Source organism: Pectinophora gossypiella, chromosome 2 (genome assembly GCF_024362695.1).
Source record: "Pectinophora gossypiella chromosome 2, ilPecGoss1.1, whole genome shotgun sequence".
Lineage (NCBI taxonomy): Eukaryota > Metazoa > Arthropoda > Insecta > Lepidoptera > Gelechiidae > Pectinophora > Pectinophora gossypiella.
The window spans coordinates 15,433,212-15,457,901 of NC_065405.1; the positions used below are offsets into that span (position 1 = coordinate 15,433,212).

The following is a 24,690-nucleotide window of genomic DNA, read 5'->3' on the forward strand; positions in this document are numbered from 1 at the left end:
CATCACATGGTAAGAAAAAATGTATCAAAATTAAAAAATCTGAAACGTATCATTCAGTATACTTTTCGTGTGTAAGATAAACATGCTGGCGGCATAGGGGTGGCCCAAGGGCCACCCCCGCCGCACCCTAACCTACTGTTATGCCTTGTAAAAATTATGACAAAACACTATTATTCTAAAAAAGAATTATGGATATCTATTTATTAATCCCAAAAATAAGTTATACCTAACAAACCAGTATTCCTAGATGTTATTATGGGAAAGTAAAACTATTATGCTAAAAAACGTTATGCAAAAAGGATTATGATAATTAAAATTATGACAAAAACATTTATGCATTTTAAGAGAATCCCAAATTAACATTATGCTCACTCTAATAGTTTTGTAACTCTATGGTATAGCACGCGAGGTGCGTTTCGTATCACAATTTGACGGTTTCACTTCGATAAATTATAATCTACCGAAAAATAATACGTTAAATTGTAAGCAATATGATACGATTCATAATTATTCGACAGTTCACAATCTCGCGAGATTCAAATCGATAGATTATAATCTAACGTTATTTACAATTTTACGGTGACATATACACCCAGAAGAAGTACTAACCTATACCTATAGTTTTTGATGAAATGTAAGCTCCATTTGTAATCACCTTTCACGCCGCGCCGACAGGGATTGAAGCGTGAATAAATAACATAATACAAGTGTGATTTCCATACGACATTTCAGACTTTTGTGCTCAAAAAAGACGGGAATAAAAACTTCGCATAAGTTGTTCTCGCTTATTCTCGTTGACATTGCTTTAACGTCTCTAAAGTCGATCGCTATAAGAGTATATTGTACGCCAACACACTGTTGTGTCTTGCCAACATATTAAATGCCTATGAAAGGGGCCCACTTGAAGCCCGGACATAGCTATAGAGGCGGCCGATCAGCTCGCGACAACCCTACTTCATAACCGCGATACCGACCCCGCCGGCGTAGTCGACGATTTCCCTCATTCAGCGCCTATCGCTATCGACCCATTAGGGTCGATTAATTCTTTCAAATATTGTCCACTCAGACGACGCTCTGAGCCGAGGTTCGCGTCCAACTGGGCACCCTCAGGCTGTCATCAATGTTGCACCGGGTGAGAGCCGTCAGCGCTCCCTATTTGTACGGCCAATTAGTTAATACCATTTGCGGCAAATCTACAATAAGTCACGTCAAAAAAATAGAAACCCGGACCTCTGGAATTTTGCCAATAATACGAGTACCGTCCATAGCTGGCCCACTTTTCTGAAGGCCCTTTTAGGGCTACAAGGCCTTTTCGGGCATCACAATCTTTTCATGAGTAATTTGTGCGGTTTAGAGTTACCTTGTATGACAGGCACATACCTTTGATACAAAATATAATTATTTTAGCAACCTTTTGTTGTTTCTATGGTCTCTAGCTAGTGCTAATGACGATTAAGTTGTTGCCAACTTTTTGAATACGCAGGTTGTGCCGATGTTTTTGGTCCCTTAGAGTGTTAGGTACTATCTATACGGCCACCTTAAACGTCCCTAATTATTGGAATTTCTGGATTTTGCTAACTATATGTATAACTTGACTGTCACTAACTATTTGCTTCTGACTGTACCAACAAGAAAGGAGTACTTTTATCAAAGATTGACAAGGAAATGAAACAGACACGTGATTTCTTTGAATGTGTCCGCATCAAAACAGAACATAAAGAGAGCTCATCTCGCAAACGTCTTTCATACATAGAGACTATGTTTGAGTGCACCTGAGAGTGTTACTATTTATTCTCGAAACTACTTTTTTCTCACAGCATTTTCGACTTACAAGGAGAACTTGATGATTCGAGTTTCAGGACCCCGATACTGACCCCGCCAGCGTGATCGACGATTTTCCTCATTCAGCGCTTATCGCTATCGACCCATTAGGGTCGATTAATTCTTTCAATTATTATTCGCGTCTAACTGGGCACCCTGTTCTAAATTTTGTACTGGGTGAGAGCCCTCAGCACTCCCTATTTGTCCGGCCAAGTAGTTAACGCCATTTGCGGCAAATCTACAATATGTAAAAAAAAATGATTCGAGCAGTGAATATGTAGTCTTTAAAATATACATAATTAATTATGTAAATATACGCATTATGTAGGTAATTATTTATTATTCATTATGTTTAACATAATAATTAGCTAGATTCACAAGTTGTCGGATAAGAAACTTGCTTTGGTTCCTGTCGGATTCTGTCCTACGATCGCATGAAAAAAATATCTAAATTTTGCACGAACACACGAACGAGGAGCACGAAAGCTTTTCTTTACCTGACTTATTGCACGTTTGTCGCAAACGGCATCAACTACTTGGCCGGACAAATGGAGAGCGCTGGCGGATCTCACCCGGTGCAATATTTAAGACAACAGGTCTGCCTGAGGGTGCTCAGTTGGGCGCGAACCTCGGCTCAGAGCGCCGTCTGAGAGGATAATATTTGAAAGAATTACTTGACCCTAGTGGATCGATAGCGATCGAGCTGATTGGCCACCTCTAGAGGACTCTCACCCGGTACAAAATTTAAGACAATAGGCCTGAGGTCCCCAGTTGTGTCAGCGCGCTCTCCATTTCTCTTTATGGCCAATTAGTAAAATTTTAGAAGGTCGAGAGGGGGTGAGGTAAATCTAGCTCGGCGCCCGATATGAATTGGTGCGGGGTGAAGAGTTACCGTTCTATACGCAGTATTGTTTATAACGAAACTGCCTTAAATCGTTATTTATCGTTAGGTAACGCCCTAGACACTCCATAAAAAAAAACTAATTCTTACCGCGTAAGTGCGAGCGAAATAGACAGTCCGCGCGTGCTCCCCTACTGCTTACCGGCTAAGGGTCATTTAGACTAAACTAAGACTCACAGGGGTGAGGTAAAATAGCTCGGCGCCGATACGAATTGGCGCGGGGCGGTGAATTACCGTTCTGTACACAGTATTATTCTTTATCCTATAATTAGGCATAAGAAACTTATTTTCTCCAAGTTACTACAACAATGCAGATTGTCCAAACACAAGGACTAAGAGCCAAAAAATGTTTAATCAAATCTCAAAGTAGGCTAACGACCCCATGAAACGACGAACATGATGACAGAGTGAAGACGCTTCCTATTATGGTAGGTTACACCGTATAATTATCCTAATACTTGAAACAATGGCTATTGTTTATGAGAGAGGATCGTCCTTGTTTGTGGAAGGCCGTTTTTGGGGACTTAAGCGGTTTATAGGCTGCGTTAGGCCGGGTTTTCACTGACGCGGAGAGTTACCATTCTATACGCAGCATTATTTATGACGAAACTGCCTTAAAAGTAGAATTAAAAAAGTAAATCAAAAGCATGAAAAAGCCACTTATTGAGATGTTACGTTTAATAGTTTTTTATAAGTAGACAGATAATTGTTTCCAAATAGTGAACCGACAGAGAACTCGAAATGTAACATTTCAATCTACAAAAACTAGGCATAGTCATCCGTGCAGAAAACATTTTGTAAAAAATTTAAAGAGTTAAATAAAAGTATATTAATAACTTAACCAAGAAAAAATCTTATTAAAAGCCATCCGAGCGTGCGGTAAAATATCATCTTGTTACAAAATGAAGACTAGGGCCCTGTTTATCAAATCTTACAAGCCCTGTATTACAAGAAATTTTCTTCTAAAATTTTTATTATTACAAGAATGTGTTTATCAAAACTACACATGTAAATTACACGTTACAAGTGTCAATATATTTCACAAGTATATTTTACAATTCCTCTACTTTTTGTGACAAACTTAATTTACACGTACTTGTGAGTAACTTGTAGCTTGTGAACGTGTAGACTTGTAAGTTTTGATAAACACGGCACAGGTTTAAAATAGGATTTTACAGGATTTTAATGGGACAGGTCGTAATAATTCTATGCATAGTCTGCCACACTAGAGACGCCCCGGGGAGGCTTCTTATATTTTAAACTTGGTATTATCTTGAAAGTAAGGTGATAGGCATGTTAAGCCGTTGGTCCCTACACCAACCCGCAGTGGAGCAGCGTGGTGGAGTATGCCCCCTGCCGGTTGAATGAGGGGAGACCTGTGCCCAGCAGTGGGACAGTATAAATGTTGTTTATGTAAGTATTATCTTTGGTCTTCGTACAATGGTAGTGGTAAGTTTGTCACGCGATGTGGTTCGCATGTCTAGGGTGTTTGAAGGCTTTGTAGACAGCCGAGTCTAAGAAAACTAGTCTAGACATGTGTTCTATTTTGTACACGCTTTAAGTTTAGGTTTTATGGTTATCTATAACTTAGTGTTGGTATATAGAGTTGCAGAGTAAGAAGAACGAAAGAAACGTATATCATAAAGGGACACCACAGTAACAGATAAAAAACAGAACACGGAATAACACATAACTTACAATTTACGATCAGAACACGTAATAAAAACAACTTACACAATAGAGTACAAATAAATAGACAGTAGACATTAAGACAAATTGTAATTAAGTGTATGGACTGGTCAACAATGGTGGCAGTGTCCTTTATAAAAGGGCCTCATTCAGCATAAGTTCAGTAACGGCCAGTCCATTGGTTGAGCGTTCGGCTCACGATCCGGAGGTCCCGGGTTCGAATCCCGGTGGGGACAAATCACAAAAATCCCTTTGTGATCCATAGTTTTGGTTAGGACATTACAGGCTGATCACCTGATTGTCCAAAAAGTAAGATGATCCGTGCTTCATAAGCCACGTTAAGCCGTTGGTCCCGGTTATTACTTACTGATGTAAGTTAGTAGTCGTCATATGAGCCATGTCAGGGGCCTTTGGCGGCTCAATAGGTTGGTACTCCTACTCACAACCTTTTTTTTTTTTTTGACGTGACTTATTGTAGATTTGCCGCAGATGGCATTAACTACTTGGCCGGAGTACTCACAACCCACGTGAGGCACGGAAATCGTAACCAGTAAACAATACTACGGTAAATATACATATAAGATTATTTGCAAAAAATTGCGATCGGCACATTGTTAATACCAGGAATAAAAATAAACTTGCTTTACAAGTCAGTCGATTACATAAGATTACTAAATCTTTTAAGGGGCAATGTATATGTTTTTACAATAAGATTCCCATTGTTTTAAGACAGTAGTTAAACAAAAACTTTACAAAAAGGTTATTATAAAGTTAGTGATTATTTAGAAGATATGAATGCATGGGATTACTTTCTGAGAACTGATATTAGGCAGCTAAATTACTCAATTGTGTAATATTTTATGTTTATTTTTATTTTTTTAAAGAACGTCTAGGGCCCTGTGCCAAGGTTTTTCTTGCAGCTTCTTTTCCCCAGCTATACAGGTTGTGAGAAGCTGCAGTAGTTTTAGGCGGATGAGACGTTCGTTACGTAAAAATTGACGATTCAAAGTGTAACTATGTTACCTACTGAATAAAGATATTTTTGAATTTGAATTTGAATACATTTATGTTCATCGCTTGTCATTTTTAGGGTTCTGAACCTCAAAAGGAGAAACGGAACCCATATAGGATCATATTTTTCGGGAACGTGTGGAGGTATCAAATTGAAATTAATATCCAATACCCTTGAAGCCCACGTCTATATCCCAATGGGGTAGTCAGACGTACATCCATCGTAAGATAAACTAAGTACCCACACCTCACCAAGCAGCCTTAAAGCTCTTAATACTTTTGAATCTGTATAAATAAAGCTAGTAAATTAACGGAATCTAATCACGGCCATTTTTAATTTTATTTTCATACAATGGCCCCGATTCCTGCAGACACCTCGTAGTTTTATTTTCAGTTATGTCCGTCATTTTCTTATCCCCCGAAAAGGAAAGGGACGGACGATTGACAACTTTTAATTTTCAAAAGAATTTATAACCCGGGCGAATAAAATAGGCATCTCGCTGGTGTGCATCCCGTTTGACGTGTGCTGTCAACTTAATTATGTCGGGTTATTGGCCAATATATAAAAAATGGGAGGGTTTTTAAAATTCCTGAAAATTGACGTGTGTTCCTCAAATTTTATGCCTGTCGATATCCGTCCCTTTCCTTTTCGGTGGATAAGAAAATGACAGAAATAACTTAAAATAAAATTAGATGGCGTGTACAGTCATGAGTCATGAGCAATATAATGTACCCACTTTAGGACTCTGTCTCACTAACATGTTTGACATTTAGTGAGACTTACAGTTCAATTTGTCAAAAAAGTTAATGTGACATGAAGTACAAAAAGTATACATATTAATGCTCGTGACGTGACCGTACTGGTATCAACACTAATAAACAAATATTATGTTGTAGTTTGCTAACTACTAGGAAACATAATTGTTAATATTACTTTGGTAGAAGTATAATTGGATCGCTCGCTGAGCGCCCGTCAGGGATTCAATTTGTGTTGTAATGAAGGTAGCCCGCAATATAATGGAAATCCCGTGTATACTTATTACCCTTCATAAGGCCGGGTTTCCACTGACGCGGAGATGGGCGGAGAAGAGCGGAGATGTGCGGATTTGACCAATCACAGCGTTAGAGAGAGCGAAAAACGAAGACGCTGTGTCACCCTCTCCCTCACGGTGATTGGTCGATCCCTGCTCATCTCCGCTCAGCTCCGCGTCAATGGAAACGCAGCCTATCATTTTGTTTTTGCCACTATGCTGAACTGAGAGTGAATGAAAAATCATCCCGGACATGTCTCTTTTATATGATCTTTTGGACGTCGAAAGCAAAGCAGAGAAAATATAGATCGTAGTGGTAAATACGTATATTTTGTAGTGACAAAATTCAAAAATATCTTTATTCAAGGTATATATGAACCTTGTGGTAACAAGAGCCTATCGCCCATTACAATTGTACATCATGTTAGAAATGAAACCCTGTGTCGGATTTAAAGACATCCCTGGGAAGACAAGCAGATAAACGTGTTCTAAACTCTTCAATGCCACTAAGTTATCGTTACCGAGCTATTTTAAGTGCAGTTTTCACAAACACTGTTGGCTCGGCCATTATAGACGGCGATATGGCTCACCAATAGTTAGACGTTGGTCTAACAGTCTAACAGAAACCTCTGACTACCCCAATTGGGATATAGTCGTGAGCTTATGTTATGTTATCCATACAAGGGTAGAAGCAAATATCTTTAACCCGTGTAAAACATTAAAACTTAGATAATACTAGATATACCCTTCCCGAACCTTGTAGTTAGAAACTACAAGTTCAGAACAAAGGCAAACCACGTACTGAACATTCCTTCATAATTTAATACTACAGAATACCTAAAGGCATATTGTAACATTCTAGAAATTCCAACCAACCAAATTATGACCACTTGGTTATCATAAGACCCGAATACCAACCACCAGGGGAGTGTTAACGACGGCCTCCTGGGTCGTCCTAAGTTTTTTTTTTTAAATATATTTGTAAGTACATTCTGTTGTTTTAAAAATGACAATTCTTCGTTCATAATAAAATCAGCTTACAATGCTTTTGCTTTCTCGATATTTTTCACGTACGCGCTCGCAACAAGACCGCTTTTTGAAATCGTTTGCAACTTGGCTAACCCCCTGATTGTTCGAAAGATGATTCTCGGCTTCGACTGGCATTTTATGCATTTTGTCCTATTTAGAAAGCCGTGGCAGTCCAGTTGATAGAACGCTTGCCTCTCACTTTGAGGTTGCAGGTTCGAATTCAGCACAGGCCTAAACCAATGATTGTCGAATGTCGAATTTGTTTTCGAATTCATGTTTGGATCATAAATGATTGTCATGTGCTCGACGGTGAAGGAAAACATCGTGAGGAAACCTACATTCCTGAGAAATGCATTTTCGGAGGTATGTCACCTAACCTGTATTGGGTTGGCTTTCCCTTCGCGGTTTGGAAGATCAGATAGGCAGTCGCTACTGTAAAAAACCGGACTCGTTATATCTTCAGGTTAGGTAAGGTTAGGAAAAAAAATAGGATACTAATAGGGAAATGATGGTCCTATTTAGAAAGAAATAAAGAAACATTCATTATTTTCGGATACTACAGACACAGACAGACAGGTACATTACATTTAACACAGGACAGGAACCACACCGAAAATAATTTTTAAAAAAGAACACTAAGATTAAATAATAATTAGAAAAAGAAACCAAAATCACAAAAAAAAAAACAGTATTTACCAATACAATCTGAACCTGAATCAACCTGATCATCTGCAATTTACTTAAGTAAGTCGTTATTTGAGCGGCTCAATATTAATGACACCTGAGTTCCTGACATCGATTAACAACTCACACGAGCGAATAAAAAAACCACACGACAGAAGAACCACCAACTACTTACAAAGCGAACCAGATGATATAACTATGATTTCATTCGCACGAAGTTACTTCTACATTTGCGTGTGAATATGCATGAAATTAATCGAGATATATGCAGTGTGGACAAACTTTGTAATTTCATTACAACACGTACAAACAGACTAACGAACGTAGCTGCTGCTTTTAACGTTTATGAGAGGGTAGAGTATAATTATTATGCTCAGACGCTAACAACAGATGAATAGTACGTAAATTAGTGTTGCCCGATAATCGACTGAATATCTAAGTAATCTAATCATCAAATAATGCAATTATCGATTGATCGATATAATCGATTACATTTAACAATTCTTTTTCTTCTTCTAGGTAATCCATTTATCCCCTGTTGGGATGTAGGGCTTTGAATAACAGATTTCCTCTCCTCGCGAGCTTTTGCAGCCTCTGTGGCTTGCTCCCATGACACATAACATACATAAACTGCCTATATACGTCCCACTGCTGGGCACAGGCCTCCCCTCAATCAACCGGAGGGGGTATGGAGCATACTCCACCACGCTGCTCCACTGCGGGTTGGTGGAGGTGTTTTTACGGCTAATAGCCGGGACCAACGGCTTAACGTGCCCTCCGAAGCACGGAATCATCTTACTTTTTCGGACAATCAGGTGATTCAAGCCTGAAAAGTCCTTACCAAACAAAGGACAGACTCACAAAGTGATTTCGACAATGTCCCCATCGGGAATCGAACCCGGACCTCCAGATCGTGAGCCTAACGCTCTAACCACTAGACCACGGAGGCGGCTAGGTAATCCATTTATTCCCTGTTGGGATGTAGGGTTTTGAATAACAGATTTCCACTCCTCGCTATCTTTTGCAGCCTCTGTAGCTTGTTCCCATGACACACCGAGACTTATTTACTCTCGGTAAACCGAACGTCGCCAGGTCTCTTTGGGCCGCCCCCTTTTGCGTTTTCCACGCGCACACCAGGTCAGAGCTCGTCGGGATGGGTGCTCCACAGGTCTTCTAAGGACATGGCCAATCCACCGGCATTTCCGTGTGCGTATGTCAGCCTCCACAGCCTATTTTGCCCAGGCAATACCAAAGTCATCATCATCACCAGCCCATTAACGTCCCCACTGCTGGGGCACGGGCCTTCCCTATGGATGGATAGGGAGATCGGGCCTTAAACCACCACGCGGGCCCAGTGCGGATTGGTGGTTATTAACGACTGCTAATGCAGCCGGGACCAACGGCTTAACGTGCCTTCCGAAGCACGGAGGAACTCGAGATGAAAACTTTTTTTTTGTGGTCACCCATCCTATGACCGGCCTTTGCGAAAGTTGCTTAACTTCAACAATCGCAGACCGAGCGCGTTTACCGCTGCGCCACCGAGCTCCCAATACCAAATCAAATCTTGCGATGGATGTACCTCTGACTAACCCAAATTGGGTTATAGTGAGCTTATGGTGGGTTGAAAACTTACCGAGGGGAATCTGCAGAGAGCTCACCGGCTGATCATAGCCGCGTCTCAGGACACATGAAAACCTGAAACAAAGACATAAATTTGTATTTTCATTTTAAAAAAAGATGAACTGTATAGCAATGAGACCGTTGCAAAGTAAAACAAATTGGAATGTCACGGACATTTACTGGCAAATCACTTTTACGCAATGACACTGGACATTCGGAATAAGAACCTACGTAAATAAATAAACTTTTTGATTCTATAAATATTTTTTTTTTATTTGGTTTTAATAAGGGCAAGGCAAAGGGAACTATACCCATACAGTCATTTCTTATGTATTTTTTTTAGACCGTTGCAAAGTAAAACAAATGGCAATGTCACGGACATTTACTGGCAAATCACTTTTACGCAATGACACTGGACATTCGGAATAAGAACCTACGTAAATAAATAAACTTTTTGATTCTATAAATATTTTTTTTTATTTGGTTTTAATAAGGGCAAGGCAAAGGGAACTATACCCATACAGTCATTTCTTATGTATTTTTTTTAGACCGTTGCAAAGTAAAACAAATGGCAATGTCACGGACATTTACTGGCAAATCACTTTTACGCAATGACACTGGACATTCAGAATAAGTACGTAAATAAATAAACTTTTTTATTACATAGATATTTTTTTTTTGGTTTTTACTCGAAGGGCAAGGCAAAGGGAACTATGCTTATACAGCCATTTGTTATGTATTATTTTTCTTAATGATGACTTATGAAATGATAAAAGGTGATGACGATGAATGATGAAACCTAAGCCCCCACTCTTGGAGCAGACTCCTACTCCGAACCCCAAACGAATTAACTCAAAAGTCCGCATAAACTTTAATGTTATGAAGCGGCTTGTTGGCACGAAGCGAAAATAGATAGGTTCAGTTTGTTTATTGAATATTTCGATATAATAACCCTATCGGAACGGCCTCTGTGGTCCAGTGGTTTGAGTGTTGGGCTCACGATCCGGAGGTCCCGGGTTCAAATCCCGGCGGGGACATATCACGAAAATCTCTTTGTGATCCCTAGTTTGGTTAGGACATTACAGGCTGATCACCAGATTGTCCGAAAGTAAGATTAAACACGTTAAGCCGTTGGTCCCGGATACTACTTACTGATGCAAGGTAGTTGTCGTTACATGAGCCATGTTAGAGGCCTTTGGCGGCTCAATAACCCTGACACCAGGGTTGATGGGGTTGGAAATCCACCTCACAACCCACACGATGGAAGAAGGGAGGGACCCTATCGCGAATTTTTTCCGACTTACTTAATGCGACCATTAACCACAAAACACCACTTCGTATTAATTATTTAGATTATTCAATGAAGAAAGCAACCGTCCCGTTTCCGTTCTCGTCAAAAAGTCAAATTCTATAGGTAATTGAAAATCTTTGATAGCACTGTTTCGCTTGACTTAAGCTTAAATATACTTTATTCTTATTAAAGATAATACATAATGTCACATACATGAGAAAAGGTCTTAAGTGATGTTCACTCGCATATCACTGAACTAATAAATATTAAATAATCGATAGATATGCTTATTCAAAAAGCTAAAAAACAAAAATGGAAAAAAAAAACATATAAAAAAGAAGAAACAAGTACTAGTATTAATAACGTACGTAGCAGGTACATAACTAACTTCGACCTTAACCCCTATTACCAGTAGTCTTACCTGCTGAACTACTGGGAATTTCCTTCCCAATAGACTTACTGAATAGACTTCTTCTATCGTGTGGGTTGTGAGGTGAATTACCAACCTTATCAACCCGTGAAACGTGGAGAAATTAAAAAGAAAAATAAGGAAAAAAGAAAATAACAAAAGATATCGTCCCTGACTGACGTATCTGCAATTTTTGGCGAAACCGATTTGCACCTTTTCCAAAAATATCCATAAGACACAAATAATTTTAGCAAACAATTACTCAAATTAATCACTTGGCAAAGTCAGCCACGATATGAAAAACATCTCAACAAATGGCTAGAAGCGTAGGCAGGTATATGCTTGTTTAAAGTGTAAATAACAAGTTCGCCAAGGTAATCCAAAACAAATATTTGAGCTCAAATAGCCATCTTCTCTCATATTAACTTCTGAGTTTGCTTTGAGTGGTCGTTTAAAGGACCAGTGCCCTTAGGAATAAGGTCGAGAATCTTAGGAGGATGTGTCAATTGATCTGTTTATTTGTGGATAACCTTGGAAAGCTAAAAGGTATATAAAGCCTTATTGCAAAGTAAGAAAGACGGATCGTGATTTCAATAGGATTGTAGGATATAACTAAAATAGAATCTTGAGTTTCAATAAGTGATTGATCTCAGATGATCCAACGTTGGAAATAAAGGATTTATATTTTGGTGTCACTTCATTCTCCTACTTATCAGTCAGCTTATATGGAGTAGAATATTTTTGGATTTTTATTTGGTTCATGGTATCGTTAGAATTCTATCAGTAAAAATATCTGGACAAGTGATATTAGTGTACTTATTAGCTGTTTCCTATTTACTTTTACTATAAAAAATAAAAAAAGTGTTTATTTCTTATCTTAAGCAACATAAAGTAACTCTATTTAAACATTTTTTTTTTTTTTATATATGATGAAGGATTCATCACTAATTTAAGAGCCACGCTCTTGTCGGTGTAGCATTCTCCATGCTGAGAAAAATAGGGCAGTGGTTTCCCTCTTGCCATTTGCCCTGCAGTAGGATGGCGCTCAGTAAGTACTCTAATACACTAACAGGTGTCCTATTACGGCGTTGAATACACAGTAGTGTATTTCCAAGCCCACACAGTTACTGCTGCTCTCTTTCAGGTTCCAGGTTACAGTCCTGCAATGCCGTACCGATGACTGGTGTGTCAGGATGTAGTAAGTGGAATTCCACGGTCTCTGCCTACCCTAAAATAAATAGACCTGATCTATTGTATGTGTATTTTTCTTTTCATACAACTACGTTACTAAACACGCCAGATGCCAAGTTTTAGTAATTTTTCATCGTCTTAGCATTTTGCATTAAATTCCATGTTGATAACAAGCTACGAGACAAAATAACTTAAGGCAAATTCCTTTAAAATGTCTTACAAATTCTTGCATATTTTAGGGAGTTAACGCGAGAAATTTATGTCCCTACCAAAATGCGTCACTGCGCATAAACAATAGACAAGTGAAAACCACTTTGAGGCTAATATTATTAAAGTGGTTACCAGTTCATACAGAAACGTGGTACATATACGAAATGTAAGGTTGGTAAGTTTGTTTTTAAGAAGAATGAAAGGTTATAGCTACTTGTAATATGGTTTGTTAAGCCATAAAATTATTTGCGAATAAGTACTGTCGCGAACTCTTTGGTTGGGCAGCGACTGGCTGGTCTGTTTTATTTTTGTAAACGTTTTTTGTTCTTCGTTAGAAGACAACTTTCCAGCATTAGTCTTTTAAATTTACACGGACGGTGAGCTATCAATCTATCACCATGTGATTCATCAAGTCCATCTTTTAATATCAAATGTAGCTTCTTTAGGTGCCATGTGTGACGTCATAGTGACTTATCCTAAAATAATTATCTGTGGTTTCCTGACTCGAGATACCTAATGGCCGATTTTGCACGTCACTAGGTAAGTCCTACTTGCGCCGGAGTGACTCACGAGTCTGTGTCCGTCTGACTCACACAACACATCCGATTAAAAAAAACATAATATGGTGCACGAAATTATTATGATGTTTTTTTTTTCTGTCAAGACTAAAGTGAGACCCAGAGGGGTGAGGTAGGCGCCCAATACGAATCGGTGCGGGGCGGAGAATTACCGTTCTATACGTAGCGTTCTATGTATGCAACTTTCGCAAAGGCCGGTCATAGGATGGGTGACCACAAAAAAAAGTTTTCATCTCGAGCTCCTCCGTACTTCGGAAGGCACGTTAAGCAGTTGGTCCCGGCTGCATTAGCAGTCGTTAATAACCACCAATCCACACTGGGCCCGCGTAGTAGTTTAAGGCCCGATCTCCCTATCCATCTATAGGGAAGGCCCGTGCCCCAGCAGTGGGGACGTTAATGGGCTGGTGATGATCACTTAGCATTATTCTATGCTCATGTATAAATATTGCCAAAACATTAACAGAATAAAACTCATAAAATACATTTTTCCCAATACTGATTCAAAAGATAGACAATTTCGCAAGAGCGTGCCGAGCAATAGGTATCATGAATCATCATGATTACCTATTTATAGAATTTATACATTTTTAACGACCTCTGCGTGCGGCTTTGAATGTCATTAATAATATTTACGGCAAGTCTAATGCTTCTTGAAGCAACGGGTATTTTTATATCCCGTTTTCACTGGGTCCGCTTAACTGACCTGAAGATTTTACAGGTCCGGTTTTTTGCAGAAGCGACTACCTGTCTGATCTTTTAACCCGAAAGGCAAATCAAACTCAATTACCTACAGGTTAGGTCACTTATCTCATATAACACATTTCTCGGATATGTTTCCTGATGATGCGGATGGTAGTCATCATGAAGGTATCATCACTAATTTAAGAGCCACGCTCTTGTCTGTGTAGCATACTCCATTCTTGTTTATTAAAGGCCAATTCCTTCACTTCCTGTTAAGACACGACGTTCGCCTTATCTTTAAACTGTTTCATGTAAGCTCTTCTTGGCTAGGTTGACCCCTTCCTGTCTTTCCTTGTAGCTTTCCTTCTATGAACTCTTCTTCTGCTTCTTCTTTTTTCTTCTTCTTCGTGTATAAAGGTCATTATATCACTTAACATAAAGGCACTCCCTCACCGCGAACATTTGCCCGCAATGTAATGTTCACATCCGAGAATTACATTGGTGAGGGAGGAGAAGCGCTAATAAGCAGCTATGCAGTAATGTAACATAATGCTCAGAAGACGTTACATTACACACGAATGCTCCTAGTGTTGGAGCACCTTAACATAAGCTCACGACATCGGGATATACAATACAATCCATTACAAATATACTTTATTTTTAATAAAAAGAAATAAAATAGATTTTACCTGCTATTTAGCAATAAGGCCTCCGATTGTACTTCTCTTGTCACATTTGTAATTGTTTATAGTGTTGTGTTTATATGTGCAATAAAGCGTTTTTGTAATTGTAAATAATTACAAAAGACTCTTAAAGCGATTTCTTCTAGCAACCATAAGGCGAGGAAAAATGTAAACATTGAAATTTAAAGATTATAAGTTTACGGTTGTTTGGATATATCCCAATGGGGTAGTCAGAGGTACATTCTTAAGAATCTATCTAGATCTAGACATCCAAACCTCATCGAGCTTTCTGTTAGACCAACGAACTAGCCAATAGGTATAATACTCGAATGATTATGATATTTTTCATGTTCAAAGAACTCCGCACTATTGGGGAAATACACTTTTCCAAACAAAACGTGAGTCATTGCATACGCGTCGATGTAGCAACAATATAAACTAGTCAGACCTACTTAGGGACCTAGGAATTTCTTGGGTATGTGGATTTCCTCACGATCACGGTGTGCTCAGCGGTGATCATTTTTCATCACCGTCGTTTAAAGTCACATCATTTCCATCTTCTTCCTATCGTGTGGGTTGTGATGTGGAATACTAACCTCATCAACCCTGGTGTCAGGGTTATTACTGAGCCGCCAAAGGCTCCTGACACGGCCCATGTAACAACTACATAGTACTTACATCAACGACCCGACCGAACCGAGACCAACGGCTTAATGCCTTCCGAAACATGGATCATCTTACGTTCGGACAATCAGGTAATCAGCCTGTAATGTCCTAACCAAACTAGGGATCACAAAGTGATTTTTGTGATATGCCCCAACTGGGATTCGAACCCGGGGCCTCCGCATCGTGAACCCAGCGCTTAACCACTGGACTACGGAGGCCGTGATCATTAGGTACATCACTTCTATGAAACTCACGAACACTCAATAATACAATACATTTTCAAGTATTTCGCTCTCTTCTTTTTACAACGCGCGTATCAACAATATTGATACCGAATTTTCCAAACAGCCAAACGTTGATTGCACAGACGAACAAAAGAAAGAAGATTAGAAAAAGTTGTTAAAGAAAAATTTCAGCTTACGCTTAACAAGTTTTCTGAAACAGTTGCGTAAGAGATAAAATCTTTTCAAGAAGAAGTTTTCAGTTGTGCAAGATGTGATGAGGAGAACACTGAAGTTTGTTTCGTAATGGAGTTGAGTACAAAATGCGTATAAAAGCATACAAAATAAGTACAGTCATGAGTAATATCAAGTACCCACTTTAGAACCCTGTCGCACTATCGTATTTGACATTTAATGAGACTTACGATTTAATTTGTCAAAAAAGTTAATGTGACATGGTATCAAAGTGTATACATATTAGTACTCGTGACCGTACCTACATTATATAATTTTGTTGCCAGAAGTGATGTATTTCCTGATACGGAATATTCGATTTTCTTCCAACTGGGCAACCACGGCTCTTTTTCACAGTATATACTGTAATATAATTATTATGTCATTCTATCAAAACCCTAAAGACCATTCCTCATAGGTATTAAATTAAAAACCACCTGGCAGCTCCGCTCATCTATCTTAATCTCATAAAGGTGTAATATCACCAAAATGGAGAAATGAAGGGCACCAGTGACAGTGATAGAAATATCACACACACATTATGTCGATCCCATACATTTATAATAATTGTCACTGTCGATCGTAGGACGTAATATACGATCCTAATGACCCGATAACTCTAGCCACACACGCGACCAATTAGCTCGCGACAACAAACACTTCAGGACCCCGATACCGATACCGACCCTGCCGGGATGGATGACAATTTTACTAATTAACTGCCTATCGCTATCGGCCCACTAGGATCGATTCATTCTTTCAAATATTATATTCTCAAGCGATGCCTTGAGCTAATGTTCGAGCCCTTTGCTAATTGATGTGTCTGTAATTTTTGTCTAAAGTGATTTGTGTCTTATTGGTGATTTGTGTCAATTTGGCCTCCGTGGTCCAGTGGTTGAGCGTTGTGCTCACAATCCGAAGGTCCCGGGTTCGAATCCCGGAGGGAAATATCACAAAAAACAATTTGTGATTTCTAGTTTGGCTAGGATATTAGAAAGAAAGAAAGAAAGAAAGAAAGAAAGAAAGAAAGAAAGAAAGAAAGAAAGAAAGAAAGTAATCCATGCTTCGGAAGGCACGTTAAGACGTTGGTCCCTGTTACTACTTACTGATGTAAGTAAGTAGTCGTTACATGAGCCATGTCTGGGGCCTTTGGCGGCTCAATAGTAACCCTGACACCAAGGTTGATAAAGTTGGTACTCCACCTCACAACCCACACGAGAGAAGAAATTTCGCCAAAAAATGCAGATACGTCAGTTAGCGACATCGACGACGAAATTTTGTATCGGGTGAGAATATGTAAAGCCTATGTACTTGCTCAATAAAATATACATACATAAATACATAACACGCCCGTATTCCCCGAAGGGGTGGGCAGGACTACAAATAATCAAGAAACTATTTGCAGCCACTTTTGATACATAGTCCTAAGGTGGATAATAATAAACCGTATGATGATAGGGGATCAGCATATCGCTTTTACAGATGATCCATCATGTTCGACAGGACGCTGTCCCTTTGTCGCCTTTTACGAAATACACGGGAAGATAGGCAGCTGAACACATTCTATGTTTTTTCTTTACTCCCTGTCCAGCAGAGGAGTTACAAAAAATAAAATATATCTACAGTTATCTGGATTGCCAAGGTAATTTAACCTTTGATCGCGTTCATTTGCATCAGGAGAGGTTCTGGTCGATTGACTGCAACCATTGTGTTCAACAAAGCTTCTTTGTATCATTCTTCGCTAATGGTGTTCCGGAGTTGAGGGACAAAGGGATTGGGACGATGTGTCTGCCAGTCTGTTTGTACGTACTATTTATACCTACGTAATTCTAATTGAGGTGGAGGACAGAGTCCTAGTACGGCTTTGAAATAGACAACACTGGGAGCCATCCCAATCACGTCAGACATAGTACTGCGGGGCGGAAGGCAAGAGGGAAACCGCTGCCCTAAAACAATAGCACGTTGAATGCTACACCGACAAGAGCGTGGCTCTTAAATTAGTGATGATGAATTCTAATTATTATTGGTGCTAATTCCTGTGAAGACCATCTAATTTTAAGCTATATCTGTCTTTTTCTTATCCGCCGAAATGGAAAGGGACGGGTAATCGACAAGTATAAAATTTATAGAACACACGTCAATTTTAAGCACAAATCTAAAACAACTCTATAAAAAATTGCATTGGCTAATAACCCGCCAGAATTAAGTTAACCGCATACGTCAAACGGTTTGCATACCAGCGAGATAGCTTTTTGATTCGCCCGGGTTATTCATTCATTTACTCATTCTTCCTAAAATTAAGAGCTGTCAATCATCCGTCACTTTTCTTTTCGACGGATAAGAAAATGACAGATATAACATAAAGTAAAATTAGGAGGTGTCTGCAGGAATCGGAGCCATGGTCTTTATAAGCTACATTCCTGAATTCGACTTTATAAGTTTCAATTCGCATTTGGATCATAGATATCACATCGTTTCCAGGATTTGTGCCCGGTTAGTGGCAATAGGCTCACACCCTATTTGGGGCTTAAAAATATGTATATTAAACACCTCTGTCTACCCCTTCGGGGATACAGGCGTGATGCTAGGTTATATTATCTTTTTTCTATCGTGTGGGGGATCATCTTACTTTTTGAACAATCAGGTGATCAGCCTATAATGTCCTAACCAAACTAGGGATCACAAAGTGATTTTTGTGATATATCCCCACCGGGATTCGAACCCGGGACCTCCGGATCGTGAGCCCAACGCTCAACCACTGGACCACGGAGGTCATTATATTATCTTTGTTATATATCAGCACAACTCAAGTATGTATATTTGGTCCTCTTGATCACGTATAGGCATGAGCAATATCATGTACCCATTTTAGAACCCTGTCGCCGTATCATATTTGACATTTATTGAGACTTACGGTTTAATTTGTCAAAAAAGTGAATGTGACATGGATTCAAAGTGTATACATATTAGTACTCGTGCCCGTACAAGTATGCATTAGCGACTAAGCTTATACTGCAAAGGCGAAAGGTCACAGGGTAAGTTATTACTGTTAATCCTCTGACGTAAATGGCGACATTTCGATTTCCCACGCCGGGAAAGGATTCTGCCGGCTGAGTAGGGCGTGTTTCATTATGGAATATGCATTTGTCTTCTGACTAAACGTTTATCGACCTGTTTAGTGCTGTGGGCTTGGTGACTGAGACTACCAATAGGCACTATATTTTCATGATAATAGTATTAGTGTAATCTTCAATAGTAATACCTTCTTTTCAATGTACCATTTTTTCACTTTCTGTTTTAACTTTATTAAAAAAACCCAGGAGTTGAGGGGAGTGGGTCAGGATCGCAGCAAATGGAATTCTAGTCTCTGCTTACCTCGGTGGGAAGTAGGCGTAAGACGAGTGAAACGACTACTTACTTACATCAGTAAGCAGTAACCGGGATCCAACGGCTTAACGTGCCTTCCGACATACGGATCATCTTACTTTCGGACAATCAGGTGATCAGCCTGTAATGTCCTAACCAAACTAGGGATCACAAAGTATTGATATTTGTGATATATCCCCGCCGGGATTCGAACCCGGGACCTCCGGATCGAGCCTAACGCTCAAAACTGGACCACGGAGGCCGTTAACCCTCGGTAGGTACCATGTATAAACGAACGGGGAACCCTCAGGCCTGGTGTCTTAAATTTTGTACCGAGTGAGAGTCCACAGTTTTTTTTGTTTAAATAAATTTATATAAATTAAAACGTACATCTCTATACGAATATTATGAACGCGAAAGTACCTCTTATTACTTTCTGTGGTTGTTAGTAAATAACTTGATATATGATTGAGGTGAAACTTCACAATACTAACTTTGCGCCAGCCTGAATCTGATACCGAGTAACTGTGTCGCATATGCTCCACTGATAAATATAACCAGTATAGCAACTTTATACAAACGGCAACAATTTATTTATTATTTATTTATAAAGGTACATACAACATTACAGTGTAACCCAATGCGCTGTATGACGAGAAAACAATATAAAAACTTATACAACAAAAATAAACATTGAATAACACATACATACATACATACATAAGCTCACGACTATTTCCCACCGGGGTAAGCAGAGACTATAGTATTCCATTTGCTTCGATCCTGACACACTTCTCAAACACAACATTGAATAAAAAATAGACAAAAAGAAAAATAAGACTATAAATAACATGAAAAACATTACGAACTTCTTGTGGCTCTCACTACCTCGTTGGTTACGGGCGTGAGTTTCCAAAAAGGCCATACGGCGCTGACAAATACATAATTATATCTACATAGTTACCACACTGCGTATCTGTACATTGTTCATGCCTCTATAGCAACTGCTATCGCATGACAGCCCCCACACAATACTCTATACAACCTATTTACCAAATCACTCAAAACACATAATAAGTCTTGGTAAACAATATTTACCAAGGCCGGAATGAGATGGTGGATGAGTTCGGATAGGGACCCAGACCTACGGGGTATAACGTAGAATCCTTTCCCAGGGATATGGGTGAAGACCTCAACGATTGCAGAGGCAGAGATGGGAGCTATCGGTACGCCAATGCTGGACGGAAGAGGCTAGTCACAGGAACTGTAACCTGGAACCTGACAGAGGGCAGCAGTAACTGTCAGTACTATTCAGAGGCGCAGGACACGAGTTCTAGTACGGCTTTGAAATAGACTACTCTGGGCGCCATCCCACTCGCGTCAGACACAGTACTGAGGGGCAGACGGCAAGAGGGAAACCACTGCTCTATTTTTCCCTAAATGGAGATGTAGCATGGAGAATGCTATACCCACAAGAGCATGGCGCTTAAATTAGTGATGATGAAACAATATTTAATGGATGGTATGACAAAAACGGTATGCGACTACTACTGCGAACCAGTTTAGATCCTAAACTGAAATGGAGGCCATTAACCAATAATCTATTCGGGCGTTTAAAAATAAAGACATAAAAATTTTGCTCAAAAATCACTTAGTGATTCCTAGTTCAAAGTAAAAAAGAAAATAAGATGATCCGAGTTTCGAAGGGCATGTTAAGCAGACGATCTCTGCTACTATTTATTTACCTAAGTAAGTATGTAGTCGTTATACGAGTCGTGTCAGGGGCCTTTGGCGGCTCAATAGTAACTCTGTTGTCACCAGGGTTGATGGGGTCGGTCATTGACATTTGAAGTTGACGTCCTAAAGTGGATTACAATATAAGGGTGGTATAAATAAACTAATCTTAGCTAAGACTGCCCTAAGATCATGCACAACACAAGTCCCTGTTTTAATAAGAACTGTCACATTGACATGACCTTGAGGGCAGTCACAAAGCTGAGATTAAGAGTTCTTAGTAATTTCTTCTTAGCGTACCTATTCTTACAACTTCACTAAATAAAACAAACCCATTGAATTTAGTGTCCGCGAAACGACAGCTATTGAGTGTCAATGTGACAAGGAGGTAAACAAATACATCCGAGTTGACGCCTTTATCGACGTGACCTCCAGGTGACCTCAAGCTGTTGACGTATGTCAATTTACGAATGTGACTAGGACAACAATCGTAGCATTGGTTTACACTTCGAAACTTATTTCATAAGATATTTCTTATAATTACGTTTTTTTTGGTAACTTTTATTATAAGAAATGGAGCTGATGTATAACGGTGACCATTTCAGTACGGTCACGAGCATTAATATGTATACACTTTGGTACCATGTCACATTAACTTTTTTGACAAATTGAACTGTAAGTCTCACTAAATGTCAAATATGTTAGTGCGACAGAGTCCTAAAGTGGATACGTTATATTGCTCATGACTGTACACACCATCTAATTTTATGTTACGTTACACCTGTCATTTTCTTATCCAATGAAAAGGAAAGGGATGGGCAATCGACAGGCATATTTATGGAACACACTTCAATTTTAGGCAGAAAAAAGCCCTCCCAAATTTTTATATTGACAACAGAATTAAGTTGACAGCACACGTCAAACAGTGGATGCCTGTTTTATTCGCTCGGGTTATTCATTCATGCACTCATTCATTTTAAAATTAACAGTTGTCAATCAACTGTCTCTTTCCTTTTTGGTGGATAAGAAAATGACGGGTATAATAAGGATACCCAACGGCCTTGCGAAACTATGGTACCTACGTGGATCAACGATATTTTTCCGCATAAGAATATTGATAAAAAAATTAAACCTTGGCGCCCTCACGAAACATCTAGTCACTAATATAATAAGGTAATTAATTCTTTTAAGAACCTCTTTCTCGTATAGCCAAAGAGTGGCGAAGTATCAGTAGACATTGGTGCTAATTCCTGTAAATACCATCTAATTTTATTTTAAGTTATATCTGTCATTTTCTAATCCGCCGAAAAGGAAAGGGACGGGTAATTGACAAGCATAAAATTTATGGAACACACGTCAATTTTAAGCACAAATCTAAACCAACTGTCTAAAAATTTTACATCCGTTAATAACCCGACACAGTTAAGTAGACAGCACGTCAAACGGATTGCATACCAGCGACGTACCTTTTGATTCGCCCGGGTTATTCATTCATTTACTCATTCTTCCTAAAATTAAGAGCTGTGAATCATCCGTCCCTTTCCTTTTCGACGGATATGAAAATGACGGATATAACTTAAAATAAAATTAGGCGGTGTCTGCAGGAATCGGGGCCACTGATCTACTTACTTTTAAATCAATACTTAGATAACATAGCAGATAAATATCTTGCTTCATCAACATTCTTTTTGGTTGCAGATATACATTCCTATTTAACATGTCACTGTCAGTACTATCTGGTCTCAATATCGGTACCAGGCTCACATAACATTGCGACAGGTAACAAAACAATAAGAAACTAGGTTTCCATACAGGTCATAGAGCTTGGAAGTAAAATACGCTCGGTCGTCACTAGAGGCGAAAGTCTTGTAATAAATAAATTTAGGGATCGTTGACGTGTAGGAGTCGGTAAGCGATTGCCACTACATTCTTGAATGCAAAATATAATAACACGATATAAAAGTTCTGAATATAAATTATATTTTTTCATCTTGCAGATACTGGCTGCTTGTGATGTATGCGTGGATTTCTTTTAACGGTTAAATATCCAGAAAATCGTTACTAAGTCAACATTACGTTATTAAAGAAAATTATGCAAAATGACAACTTTCTTAAAGCGGTTTGGTTGTGCTCAGACGTCATGGTATGTCAGTCAATCAGTTTCTTTATTTATACATATAGAAGATGTAGATACAAAACATTTTGACCATTTGTATTGTTCTATTTTTTTCAGTGGTGTTAAATAAAGAGTACTACTTGTATAAAGTAATTGTTGTAAATGATTGAAAAAAAAAAGTATCTGTAGTCCTTATTCCTGTATCTAGTGTCTATTGTGCTCAATAAAATATTTTATCGTGTAACCCGCCTCTAGTATTAGTCAAGCGTAGCTCCCTTGCTCTATGGTCGAAGTATTACGTGGGTATTTATAAGTAGTCGCCGCCTGCGCGGATGACACCGTGTGATGCAATTGTGGTCGAGACGCAAAACCTCAGCCGTGTTATGATGATATTTTGTTTCTGGTAAATGCATATTGGATATTTAATATCTTATTTAAGATGGTAGGTTTGCACCTCTTGTTATACAGATAATCTGTCGACTTTGTTCTACCTACTACCACAGTTTTCTTCTATCGTGTGGGTTGTGAAGATTACCAACTTCATCAACCCTGGTGTCAACGTTATTATTGAGCCGCCAAAGGCCCCTGACATGACTCATGTAACGATTACTCACGTCTTATATCAGTAAGTTAAGCAGTTATCGGGATCAATTTCGGATTTCGGACAATCAGGTGATCAGCCTGTAATGTCCTAACCAAACTAGGGATTACAAAGTGATTTTTGTGATTTGTCCCCACCGGGAATCGAACCCGGGATCGTGAGCCCAATGCAACAACTTGGCACAATAAGCTTATATAATAATGTACTGTAAAAACTGTAAAATCTTATATTGCTTGCTTTTGTAGGACACAAAATAACTAATGAAAGAGGCCAATATTAATAATTTATGAGCATATTGGAGTTATGTAAAGGTGATCACGCAATAGCCATAGGCCACAATATTAGTGATGTGTTTGCACAATGACGCGGCCTATGTGTCACTTAGTGGGAGTGCCTTCACCGGATTGGGGTAGTCATTAATTTACTAAATTGCCACAAAACAATACCGGCCTCCGTGGTCCAGTGGTTGAGCGTTAGACTCACGATCCGGAGGTCCCGAGTTCGAATTCCGGTGGGGAAATATCACAAAAATTGCATTGTGATCCCTAGTTTGGTTAGGACATTACAGACTGATCACCTGATTGTTCGAAAGTAAGATGATCCGTGCTTCGGAAGGCACGTTAAGCCTTTGGTCCCGGTTACTACTTACTGATGTTAGTAAGTAGTCGTTATATAAGTCATGTCAGGGGCCTTAAACGGCTCAATAGTCACCTGTGATATCCGTGGTAGCCCAGTTGAAAGGACGCTTGAGTGTCACTGCGAGGTCGCAGGTTCGAATCGGGCCTAAACCAATGATATTCGAATTCATGAATCATTAATGATTATCACGTGCTCAGCGGTGAAGGAAAACATCGCGAGGAAAGTCACATTCCCGTGAAATGCGTTTTGAAGGTACATAGCTCCGGGAAAACCATAATAATATT

General features: G+C 39.2%; 1 protein-coding gene across 2 annotated transcripts in view; it reads right to left on the reverse strand.

Annotated features, from left to right (window-relative positions):
• Positions 1 to 24,690, reverse strand: part of LOC126378774 (uncharacterized) — a 133,677-nt gene that overhangs the window by 29,181 nt on the left and 79,806 nt on the right. For both annotated transcript variants that reach the window (XM_050027165.1, XM_050027173.1), the window contains one exon: positions 9,800 to 9,861. The gene's annotated coding sequence lies outside the window, so the exon portion shown is untranslated. The remainder of the gene's footprint in view (positions 1 to 9,799; positions 9,862 to 24,690) is intronic.